General features: G+C 41.8%; 1 protein-coding gene across 2 annotated transcripts in view; it reads right to left on the bottom strand.

Moving 5' to 3' along the window:
* The window catches only part of fam169ab (family with sequence similarity 169 member Ab), a 43,619-nt gene extending 33,110 nt beyond the window's left edge, over positions 1–10,509 (bottom strand). For both annotated transcript variants that reach the window (XM_036588070.1, XM_036588071.1), the window contains exon 1: positions 10,195–10,509. The gene's annotated coding sequence lies outside the window, so the exon portion shown is untranslated. The remainder of the gene's footprint in view (positions 1–10,194) is intronic.
* Positions 10,510–12,594: the final 2,085 nt, after the last annotated feature.

Genomic DNA, 12,594 nt, shown 5'->3' with positions numbered 1-12,594 from the left:
GTCATCTGCATAACATATGCGTCACTTGCATAACAGATACGGGTCACCTGCGTAACCGAGATCCACAGCATCTGCGCAACCGAGACGCACGTCACCTGCGTAACCGAGACGAGGCGTCATCTGCGTAACCAGGATACAAGTCATCTGCGTAACCGGGATACACGTCATCTGCGTAACCGGGATACACGTCATCTGCGTAACCGGGATACACGTCATCTGCGTAACCGAGATACACGTCATCTGCGTGACGTCTGTGTAACATCTGTGTAACTTGTGGATTCGTGTGCTTGTCCATATTTTATTATATATTTTGTGTGCATGTTTAGGCTGTTACAAACATTTAGATTGCATGAACTGCTAACATGCTACACATGCTACTTCCGTCTCTGCTGCAGTTGAATGATGGTCCTTTGTCGATGTCGACAACGCATCGGGACTCTTTAGTGTTCACGCTACAAATGATATGTGGACATATGCATCTGTGACCACGTGGTTTGAGTGATCAGATCTGATCATAAGTGGACAGCAGTAAGTTCAGGTGTGAATGGGGTCCAATGTGCCTCAGAGACTGTAATCTGATCACTCAAACCAAGGACACATAAAATCAACATCTATAGCATGAGCTCATGTATCTCAATGCCCCCATAGCATAACAACCACTTAATCAATGATCACATCACTTGAGATAGATGTTAATGCTGGGTATTAAAGGCCCGCTTTCCACTGTCCACTCATGATTGGATTACTAAGGACGTACGTCAATGCCTGGTATGAATAGGGCCAGAGTGTTGGGTCACAGCCAAATTGTTTTAAAACTACCCACCAATTACCACGATCAGAGGTAAATACACCATCATGTATTTAACTGACTAATGTTACTACAACAGCATACAGAGAAAATACTCCCATTTGTGGGTTGCTTTGGTCGCTTGCACAGCCATCTTGCTGTTTTTTTTTCCCTCACAACACTCCGTTTGGAGGGCCATGTAGCCCTAACACTTCGCCCTGCCCCTCTATCTCTACAAGAATCGGGAACACCCTACCCCTAGACATCAACGGAGGGGTCAGGGCTAAGTGGCAGGGGCCTAAGTGTAGATGTCTAGAGCAACAGTTGAAGACTGCAGTGCTCTTGTTGCTTTTTCAAAGTGGTCAACATTGTTTTCTTTGCCACAATCAAGTAATACTACATGGTAGCTTAATAAGTAGCCTATAGGAGCCAACACAGCTCAGCTAAGTTCTCAGGAGAAACATTCGAGCAGGCTAATGTTGTGTTCATGAAGATGCAAGAAAACAGCCCCTTTGCCCACAATGCCTTAATATTATGTAATATCTTCACTTTTTACCAGCAAGTGGGTGGACTTAGGCCCCCCAGGCTCCCACATAGCTTCACCCTGATGTCAGAAACCACATAAGCGAGTCTCTTAGAGACTTTTTAACTTGATAAGTGTTTGATGCTTTAAGCATGCAGTTAGCCTCATGCTAACTGGTGAAGTATAAGCTTCCATTATGAGTTAGTCACATTAGCCTTGTAGCTCCAGAGCTTTGACTACATTTGGAGAAAGAAGAAACATTGTTCTTTGTCCAAACGATCACGTTCCTGTTCCGGAATTGTTCCAGTTTCTGGTCCTGTGAGAAGGCTGTAAGTTCGCCCTCTTTAAAACGGCAGCAACACGCCCTGCATGTTCACTGCTGTTGCCCTCAGGACTAGCATTTTGGCAGCATCTGACTGAAGCTTTAGTCTGCTCTTCACCGTTCGTGTTGTCAGAGAATGCCAGCCGAACGCTTTCTCCGAAACAAAATTGCCCAAATGCAGAGCAGCGCGAGCTAAAAAACCCAGTACATCACTACTGCCCACTCCAAAACAACAACAAAAATAACATGTTCATTGTTCTCAAAAGCGCCCAATCGAGGGGCTTTAACTTTTTCAAACTTTTCCAACATCCAGAAACCACAAGAGCACAAAACACTTAGACTAGGGGTGTCAGACTCAACCACTAAAGGTGCCACGTTTAAAAATCTCAACAAACCCGTGGGCCAGAGAACACCTACGTTTTTTATTGACATCCTTTCTTTGGTGCTCGTTCATTAAGACTTGGGATCAGTTTCTGAGCTGCTGTGCTGACGTTTGGTGTTTATGTTGGTTGAACTGCATCTGGAATGCAGCTGGTGCGTTTGGTGATATGACTGGTGCGCAGTGGTGGACAGTAACTAAGTAAATGTAATTCGTTACTGTACTTAAGTAGTTTTTTTGTGTATCTGTACTTTACTGGAGTTTTTCCATTGTGGGCAACTTTTTACTTTCACTCTACTACATTTCAAATTCAAATATCTTACTGTCGTTCCTTTTGGCTTCTGTGTGTATAAAAACGTAGCATGTCAAAAAAACAAAAGAAGCGCGAAGCAAGAACACCAATCAGGGCACAGCGCGCACTTTATTTTGAGCTTGTTTTGACCTGCTGGACATACCGACCCAGTGCAAGCATACGGTTCAACATCAGTGTAGCAGCATAAAATTTCTATTAAAAGACTGGTTTACCAAGAGTGACACTGGAGTATTTTCACCTAAAATGACTTAATGAAGCGAGTCTTGTTACAAAAATGATAACAGGACATCAGAGTCATAATTAATCTTTAATACTTTCACTTTCGATACTTAAGTACATTTGAAGGCAAATACTTTTGTACTTTTACTCAAGTGGAGGTCTAAAGGGAGGAACTTCTACTTTTACTGGAGTAATATTTTACCTTGGGTCTCTCTACTTTAACTCAAGTACATGATTTGTGTACTTTGTCCACCACTGCTGGTGTGGAATTATGTAGAACTAAGGTGTAACTGCTGTCCCATAGAATGTTGTTAGGGTGGGAGATTCAGAGTGCACGTTACGTTGCAGTGCATGCTGGGCACTGTAGTACAGCACACTCTGAAACAGGCTAATATTAATAGAAAAATTAAAATACTTTTGGCGACTAGATAGGATTGTGATTCGCTAAAATCACACGCAGAGAGCGTCAGTCAACACATGTAAGCTGGTGCACGGCATTCCACACCACTACCGCCCAGCCCCCTCACCCCAACAAAAGTTGACCCCGTGCCTTCAGACATTTTATCCCACCTACATTTTAGTGGTCACTCAAAACTTGGTAAACAACAGTTCAAGTCTGAGACTGCAGTGGGGGCTGGGGGGGTCCCTGAATCCTTCTCCTAGCTTGAGAAGAAGGAAAGGAGGATGGGGGCAGGGGTCGAATGTCAATCGGATCTTTTCTGCCCATTAGTGAGAGGCCCTTACTGAAAGAAGACAATTATCTGCAGCCTCAAATCACTGGGGGTTGTAGTCCTCAACAGGGGGAAGCTTAGATTAACTGGGTTACAGTTGTTACAGACATTTGGCATATCGCAGCCTTGTAAGGTGGTGCTGGGGGTGTTTAGCTCAGAGGGGGCGCTGCAGAGGCAGAACTGACCATTATAAAAATGATATTTTTACAGTTTGGATAGATGTGTTCACATTTCAAGCAAGGCTGGTATATTTTATTACCATATTGCCCAAATTGTTCCCCGGTATTGTTCAGTCCTAGAAGACTTCTATGAATTTGCGCTGCATGTTAATGTCTCTCACACATGCATACACCCAGTGAAGGTGGTGAAGGTTAGCAGGAAGACGATCACTCTCTGCCTCATAACTCATCTCATTAATAATCAGCTATACGCGCTCAGTGCAATTTAGGTCAGACGTGAAATAATGAAATAATAATAATGACTCAGCGTAATGTGTGCGAGTCTACAGGACGGAGCCGCATCTGGGGCACATTTATCAAGCCTCACCGATCCAAGACCGGCTTGTACGTCCTATTAAAGCTGATTTTACAGGCCCACACGCACTCTCCAAGGGCATGGCACACCTGCACGCTAGCATCAGGCTAATCCCTATTGAACCATGGAGGAAGTTTCGTTAGCTCTTCTAAGTGGGATTCCCCTGTAATCCCATTAGGAAGGCACTAGAGTCAGTAGCCCCTTTCAAACAGAAAACCCAGAACACTGCCGGATTAGCTTTTCAGGTGACGCTGGAGAATTCCCAATGCAGCCTGTGCTATGAAAAAGACCCGATTTCTTCTATTTTTGCAAATTTGTTACATTTAAATGTGACAAATTAGCACTGCATTTACTGAAGATAAAGATTTATTCAAAATTTGTATCACCCATGCGAAAAAGTAACTGCCCCCCAAACCTAATAACTGGTTCTGCCACCCTCGGCAGCAAAAACTGCAATCAAACGTTTGCAATGAGTCTTTTAGGTTGCTGTGGAAGAATTTTGGCCGACTCTTCTTTGCAGAATTGTTTTAATTCGACTACATTAGAGGGTTTTCCAGCGTGAAGTGCCCGTTTAAGGTCTTGCCACAGCATCTCAATGGGATTCAGGTCAGGACTTTGACTCGGCCAGTCCAAAACCTAATTTGGTTTCTTCTTAGCCATTCAGAGATGGACTTGCTTTTGTACTTTGGATCATTGTCCTTCTGCATAACCCAGGTGCGCTTGAGCTTTAGGTCATGAACTGACGAGCGGACATTCTCTTTCAGGATTTTCTGATAGAGAGCAGAACTCATGGTTCCATCAGTTATGCCAAGCTGTCCAGGTCCTGCAGAAGCAAAGCAGCCCCAGACCATCACACTACCACCACCATGTTTCACTGTTGGTATAATGTTCTTATGGTGGAATGCAGTGTTAGCTTTACGCCAGATATAACGGGACCCATGTCTTCCAAAAAGTTCCACCTTTGACTCATCAAGTTTTCTAGATGTTTTTTGGCAAATGCAAGACGAGCCTTCGTGTTCTCTTTGATCAGCATCCATAGAAGATTGCGGCTTGCAAATCTCCCATGGATGCCATTTTTGCCCAGTGTCTTTCTTATTGTGGAATCGTGTACGTTGACCTTAACTGAGGCAAATGAGGCCTGCAGTTCTTTAGACGTTTGTCGGGGTTCTTTTGTGACCTCCTGGATGAGTTGTTGATGCGCTCTTTGTGAAATTGTAGTTGGCCGGCAACTCCTAGGAAGCTTCACCACTGTTCCATGTTTTCTCCATTTGTGGACAATGGCTCTCACTGTGTTTCACTGGTGTCCCAGAGCCTTAGCAATGGCTTTGTAACCCATTCCAGACTGGGAGACTTCAGTCTGCATGACTTTGCTTCACATCTGTATTTAAATCTCTTCAGAACGAGGCATCATGCGCTGCTTTTTGAGACTTAGCCTGCTTCACATTGCCAGACAGGTTCTATTTAAGTGATGTTTAGATTCAACAGGTCTGGTGGTAATCATGCCTGGGTGTGGCTAGTGAAACTGAACCAAACAGTCAATTGAATTAGGTTAAATGCTTGATTTAGTAGCTAAGGGGAAAATCACATAGGGCCAGGTAGGGCTGAACAGAATTTTTCATTTGCGTTTACTTGGGTTATCTTTGCCTAATATTAAAGGTAATTTGATGATCTCAAACTTTTTTTTTTTTGCATTGGAATTTTCTTGCATAAATTTAAAGGGGTACTTTGTCCAAAACTGTGTCTTCAGAGTGAAATTTTCTGGTTTGAAAGCTAAACACTCCCTTTTGATGATGTATCATGAAGGTGGCAGGAAGTACAAGCACTTTGGGGCAGGCTGGTTGTATGATTTGCGTGATGTATGCCGGGTATCGTAGTGAAAGAACACCAAAAGTTAGCCGCTCCTGGTCAAAACACAAGTTTTGTTGCTTTTGTAAATGAAAATAAGTTAACAAACTTCCATACATCTGCAAATTCTACACATTTAAGGCATACATACTGTTTATTCGCTCAATTAAATGTATTGGAGTAAAAAATTAAAAATAAAATGTGGCATGTGCAAAAGTTATGGCACATTTTATAATTTTATTTATGTGTATTTATAAACTCAGCAAATAAATAGAAATTGTGCACTAAAATTTGCAGACAAATGCCATTTTTGGGTGTGTTAACTGTAGAGGATGTATTAACTTATTTTCCCTTAGAAAATCAACAAAACATGCCATTTGAATGTGTATGTTCAAGGTTTTGAATAACTGTATTAAAAGATAGTTTTAGGCTGTTAAAGGAATAGTAACATTAGAAATTCCCTGAGCCCCAAATTTGGTCATCTTGCATGAAATGATACATTTTGCTAAAGAAAGAAGTGATTCCAGTTACCTAAAAAGGCTGCCCATCATAAACGTCAAAGTGACTCTTACTGTGTTCCAAGTCACATCAACTAGAATTCATGGATGTGTTTCAGTTGAGAAAAGTTTTGGGCATGTATTTCTGGCGACAGTTTGGGTGACTACTGACCTACGGTGTTTGTTAGCAACGTTAGCATCATATTTCCAGTTCTAAACTAAAGAAAAGCAAAATTTGGACACCACCTGTCCTGGGCGGTCAACTGCATTCGGAGTACGTGGAAAATCATGTACATGTGACTTTTTGCCGAACTATTCCATGTAGGTAGGTAGGTTATGGTATAAAATTGAGTACCGCCATGTTGTCGTCCCATAGTTAGAATTTTGCCACATGAGTCCATCAGCTATGTATAGTATTAACTTTTAGGGGCTTTTACAACTTGATGTGTTTTTTCACATTATGCACGCTCACATACTTATATAGGCAGGTGACAAAATTTGAAATTGAAGTCACATTTAATGACCGTAACACTGATAACTGTTCCTCAAGTGACTGTGAATGTCAATGAAGGCCGTAATCAGACTGTCGGCAAGAACAGTCCATCCAAAACTACATAAAGAGGGACATTATGGTAGGGCAGCAGTGCATAAACCCCTCATTAGAAAGACAAATGACAAAATTTCAGAGTTCAAACCACTAGAACTGGTCTACGGAGGCGTGAAAACCATGATATAAAACAAAAGATTCGCCATATTCTCCACAAGTGGGAGAGTGCATGTGCAGCGAACACCAAGAAGACATAGCAGGCCGGTTGTTGTGGTTGTGTTATGCTGTGGGGGGCAGTATGTCACTGCAAATGAATACAAAGACATTCTGACTGACCATCATCAACAATGGCCCCACTCACAGGGCATAATGGCTCACTTATTGATTTTATGTGCTTGAAAATGATGGAAATCATATGCTTTGGCCTTCACGGTCACCAGATTGAACATGTATGGGGAAACTTTTGACTGACTGTTCAACCCGTAAGTACAACTGCATGTGTGAAAGGGGGGCTGATGACAGGCAAACAGCAGGCAGGAGGTGAGGGGGGCCTGTTCGCAGCGGCACTGGGGGAGGGGAGTCTGACTTTCAGAGGAAAGGGAGAAGTATTTGAGTGCTAGAGCTGGATAGAACCGGTTCGACACAACCACAAAACTGGCCAAGCCTCATTTTGACTTCACATGAGGGCCTCGCCTCCCTGGTTAGACCCTTATGCTATCTGGAGGGGGGATGGACAAACAAATAACAGAAATATTAGTGAAATAATCTAATATTAGCTTGCAAAAATGATCTGTCCACCTACATTTTCACTACTGAATGTGGCAGAGCGATCAGTAGGTGCATTTTCACAACTTTCATCAAACTACATGCTACGAAATACTATCTATTCAAGAGACGAGTTATTTAAAAGTTTTTAATTTGGTTATACAGCTTCTCAATGTTTGGTTTGCTCGCAGTTGCTGATTAGTTTACTACACTCACTTTTACCACACCCCCAAAAAAACAAACGCTGCTTGATTTGAAGGTCCCAGAATGTTGGACCCCCTCTTGGTTTGTCCACACACAAAGAGAACAGCATGTTCCTTCAGCTGAGGAACCAAACCCCCTCCACACGCCTCACACATCTTTGAACACTCTTCAAAAAAGCAGAAGGCAGGAAAAACAACTAAACTGAATGTCAGGAATCAGAAGTGACCAAATAACTGTTACCCAAATGCTAGGAATCATAACTGACCTCATAAGTGTTGCCTGAGGGCCAGAAAGACAATGAAGGAGGATGTGGTGCTTCACATCAAGGACCTAGAATATGTGCCTCAATTCACAACAAACCAAAAAACTGCTGAAATACCGCTTAAAGGGGAATTTCTAAAACTAACACATGATGCTATTTGTTAGTCTTACTGTATTGTTTTGATAGAATACACAATTTTATATTTCCTTTTTGGGTTGTCAATGCTCTCTCACTACAATACCCAGCATGCTTTATGCAAATATATCCCCCAGCCCAGAGTGATAACCAAATTATGACTGAGAGCGCAAGGCTAATAAATACAGACATGATGTTTCTGACTTCCTTCAGCGTTAGCCAGATAGTGGAAAAACAAAAAATAAAATTAAAAATGCTCCCCCTCAAGCAACCACTCCGCTTGTAGCTCCTCCCACCTTCTAAATACATCATCAGAAGGGGGTTTTAGTCTTTAAACTGGAAATTTTCCCTCTAGGGACTACTACGGCATGCTCTAGGAAGCAATTATGTGAGTTTACAACATATACAGCGATGCGTACATCTTTTAAGTTTATTTCCACAAACTCCACAATCAGCTATTTAGTGAAATTCCCCATGTTATCCAAAGTAAAGACACCATAAAGCCTTGCTACAAGTGCAGGCCTACACTGGTTTACCATAATGTTGACTAACCATGCTACTGGTTTTTTAGTTTTGTAACTCTGTAGCTTCATATCTGACAGAAAATTATCATAGTATCTATAATATAGTAATTCCAACAAATAACATTAGTGGTGCTTTTGTTTTCTAGCTTTTTAAAAAAAAAAATTGTGCACTTTAATCATGCTCTCCAGACCTAGCGTTTTGAAACCTATAAAAAAAAATACAAAAATACTAAGTTTCCTTTCAGGGAAAGGCCAACATCTCCAGCCATGTTTCAAGTTCCCTCTGGTGTCATTTTAAGAGAAGCAGAACACAACAGTCCTATCAAAACACATAAAGCCAGGTTTGTAAGATGTTCTTTCAGCATGGGCGGGCAGTAGCCAGGAATAACTTCAATAACCTTATTATTTCCAACTTGAATCCCAGATAGCAGACAGCTCTGGCCCGATCCCGGCTTTCATAAGCGAGTGTTGGGTGACCACCGGGCAGATGTTAGGCATGCAGGCCAGAATAGAGCCAGATGCTGTGCAGCTTGCCTCATGTTTACGTCTGTGGGCCGATTCTGCCATCATTGTTATGGCCCAGCAAGGTAGCTGGGACAGATTTGGGCCACATTTGTTAGGTCTACTCTTTTTACAGAGTGCAGGCCTGATCTGGGCCGAGGGTCCAGCCACATACTAGACTAAAACAAGCCTAAGAATGCCTAAGCCTAAGAAATATTATCCAATACTGTGATATTTTTCAATAACACAATAAGGAACTTCAGCAATACCACTTAGCACTAGTTGCTAGCATAATTTAAACCCACTAGCATAAATGTAAACCCAGCCAAAGCAAATGACCAGCATTCACACTTAGTGTAAAATATGGAGAAAATGGCTAAGCTGGACACTTTAATATAGGTATAAATGGGTAAACGTGTTGGCGAGCTTCACAGTACAGCCAGACTTCACCTGAAATATGTTATTAGAAAGAGAAAGATTGATTCCCTTTACTGAACCGATTCTTTCGAACTGTCCGTTTAAATGAGTCAAATGTTCGATAAAAAGATTCGCGATTCAAGAATGTATTCTCCGATTCAGTGAGTCTGATGTCTGCTGCTTCTATTCACAAATGGACATATCAACAATAACCAGCTGTTTTAGGTCGTGACTGAGGGAAAAAGATTATTGTTCCATTTTATAGCTCAATCCTTCAGCCTATAACAGAGACAGAATCACTGCGCCGAATAGATGCTTCAAAGCTACTGAACAGTTCGATTAGGTTGGACTTCTGTTGACGGAAGAACCGATTCCTTCATGATTCGGATACAGCCGCCGGTTAATCCCACTAATGTTGAACAACGAGCAGAACCATGTACCTTCCAAAAAAATGGATCCACTTTTAATTTCACCTGCATTTTAGAGTCAATCCTCCTCTTTATAAACCAGACGAAGCTTCGTTTTCGCCAGTTTCTTGTTCGAATCTTCCCGTTCCACCTTAAACAGTGCAGAATGTAACTGCTGCAGCATTTAAGGTGGAACGGGAAAATTCAAGAAGCTGGCGAGTAAGAAGCTCACTTCAGCCTCGTGTTTGTTTGTTTGCTTGTTTTGAAAGATTGCTTACTCACCTTCGTCCTGCTGGCGAGGCTCTATCTGCCTGTTTGTCCCCTCTTTAGCTTCAGATGCTGTGAATCGCAGATTCCAGCGCAGAGAGCCCTCTTGTAGTGGGAGTGTTAGCCAACCGTCTGTGCGCGTGTGTGTGTGTATGGGCCTGCGCGCGCTTGCTCTGTTCGACCAAGGGCACGCGCGAAGATTAAAAAAAAATATATATATATATATGTCGTTAACGGACTCTTCTAATATCAGGGAAGGTTTGAAACTGTTTAAAACATTTACGAGCCAAACGGAGCAGAGAACCGAACTTCAGTTGCGAAGTGTTTTCCCTCCCCACCTGTATTGGGACAAGCCCCGCCTCCTGTGCTACGATTGGCTGGACGATAGCAGCCAGTCATATCGGACTTCATAAGTTGCAAGCTAATATTTTCAGACCTTCCAAGTTGTAAGCCAATTGTATCAAACCTCATAAGATGTAAGCCAATCCTCTCAGACCTTGTAAGTTGTAAGCCAATCATATCAGACCTCATAAGCTGTCAGCCAATCATATTAGAACTTGTAAGTTGTAAGCCAATCATATCAGACCTCAAAAGTTGTAGGCCAACTATATCAGATCTCCTAAGTGGTAAGCCAATCATATCAGACCTTGTAAGTTGTAGGCCAATCATATCAGACATTGTAAGTTGTAGGCCAATCATATCAGACCTCATAAGTTGTAAGCCAACCATATCAGACCTCATAAGTTGTAAGCCAAACATATCAGACATCATAAGTTGCAAGCCAATCATATCAGACCTCAGAAGTGGTAAGCAAATCATATCAAACCTCATAAGTTGTAAGCCAATCATATCTGACCTTGTAAGTTTTAAGCCAATCATATCAGACTGTGTAAATGGTGAGCCAATCATATTGGACCTTGCAAGTTGTAAGCCAATTATATCAGACCTTGGAAGTTGTAAGCCAATAATATCTGACTTCATAAGTTGTGGGTCAATCATATTGGACCTCATAAGTTGTAGGCCAATAATATCGGACCTCGCCATTTGAAGGCCTATTATATCAGACCTCGTAAGTTGTAAGCCAATCATATCAGACCACATAGGTTGTAAGCCAATCATATCAAACCTCATACATTGTAAGCCAATCAAATCAGACCTCATAAATTGTAAGCCAACAATATCACAGCTTATAAATTGTAAGTCAATCATATTAGACCTCATAAGTTGTAGGCCAATTATATCAGACCTCATAGGTTGTAAGCCAATCATTTTAGACCTTATACGTTGTAGGCCAATCATATGAGGTCTTGTATGCCGATCATATCAGACCTCATAATTTGTAGGCCAATCAAATCAGACCTCATAAGTTGTAGGTTAATAATATCAGATTCATGACTTGTAAGCCAACCATATTGGACCTTGTAAGTGGTAAGCCAATCATATCAGACCTCATAAGTTGTAAGCCAATCATATCAAACCTCATACGTTGTAAGCCAATCATATCAGACCTCATAAGTTGTAAGCCAATCATATCCGAGCTGGAAAGGGGTCTCTGGTTTTGCTTGCTCTGCAAAGTAACCTAAGTCGGCAACCACTGAAGCTGCAACAGGATTTTAGCTAAAAGCTCACTAAAATACACATTAGCCATTCAAAACCTGTGATATATAGAGGGAAACAGTAAGTAGTTACAGATGAAGATTCCAACCTAGGATATGGATTTGTGGTAAATTATGGTCAGTATAGCTTTTTTACTCAGTTGTTAGCTAGTTTAGCTAATTTTGTGTTTACGTGGAGCATAGAAAAAGGGCTAGGCTAACACTATCATTAGCTAGCTGGCAAGTCAACTAGTTTAATGTCATATCAAAAGTGTGAGAATGTTAACAAGTGACAGGGATTGAAATAATGTTACTGATAGTTTTATATTCTTTGTTTTTATACACTATATTGCCAAAAGTTGTTGCTCGTCTGCCTTCACACGCATATGAACTTGAGTGACATCCCATTCTTAATCCATAGGGTTTACTATGATGTCGGCTCACCATTTGCAGCTATAACAGCTTCCACTCTTCTGGGAAGGCTTTCCACAAGGTTTAGGAGTGTTTATGGGAATTTTTGACCATTCTTCCAGAAGCGCGTTTGTGAGGTCAGACACTGATGTTGGACGAGAAGGCCTGGCTCAAAGTCTCTAATTCATCCCAAAGGTGTTCTATCAGGTTGAGGTGCAGGCCAGTCAAGTTCTTCCACACCAAACTCGCTCATCCATGTCTTTATGGAGCTGCTTTGTGCACTGGTGCGCAGTTATGTTGGAACAGGAAGGGGCCATCGCCAAACTGTTCCCACAAAGTTGGGAGCATGAAATTGTCCAAAATCTCTTGGTGCTGAAGCATTAAGAGTTCCTTTCACTGGAACTAAGGG

This window comes from Colossoma macropomum, unplaced genomic scaffold (genome assembly GCF_904425465.1).
Source record: "Colossoma macropomum unplaced genomic scaffold, Colossoma_macropomum, whole genome shotgun sequence".
Taxonomy (NCBI): domain Eukaryota; kingdom Metazoa; phylum Chordata; class Actinopteri; order Characiformes; family Serrasalmidae; genus Colossoma; species Colossoma macropomum.
Note: the sequence above shows the minus strand (reverse complement) of the source record. Positions and strands in the feature narration are given on the sequence as shown.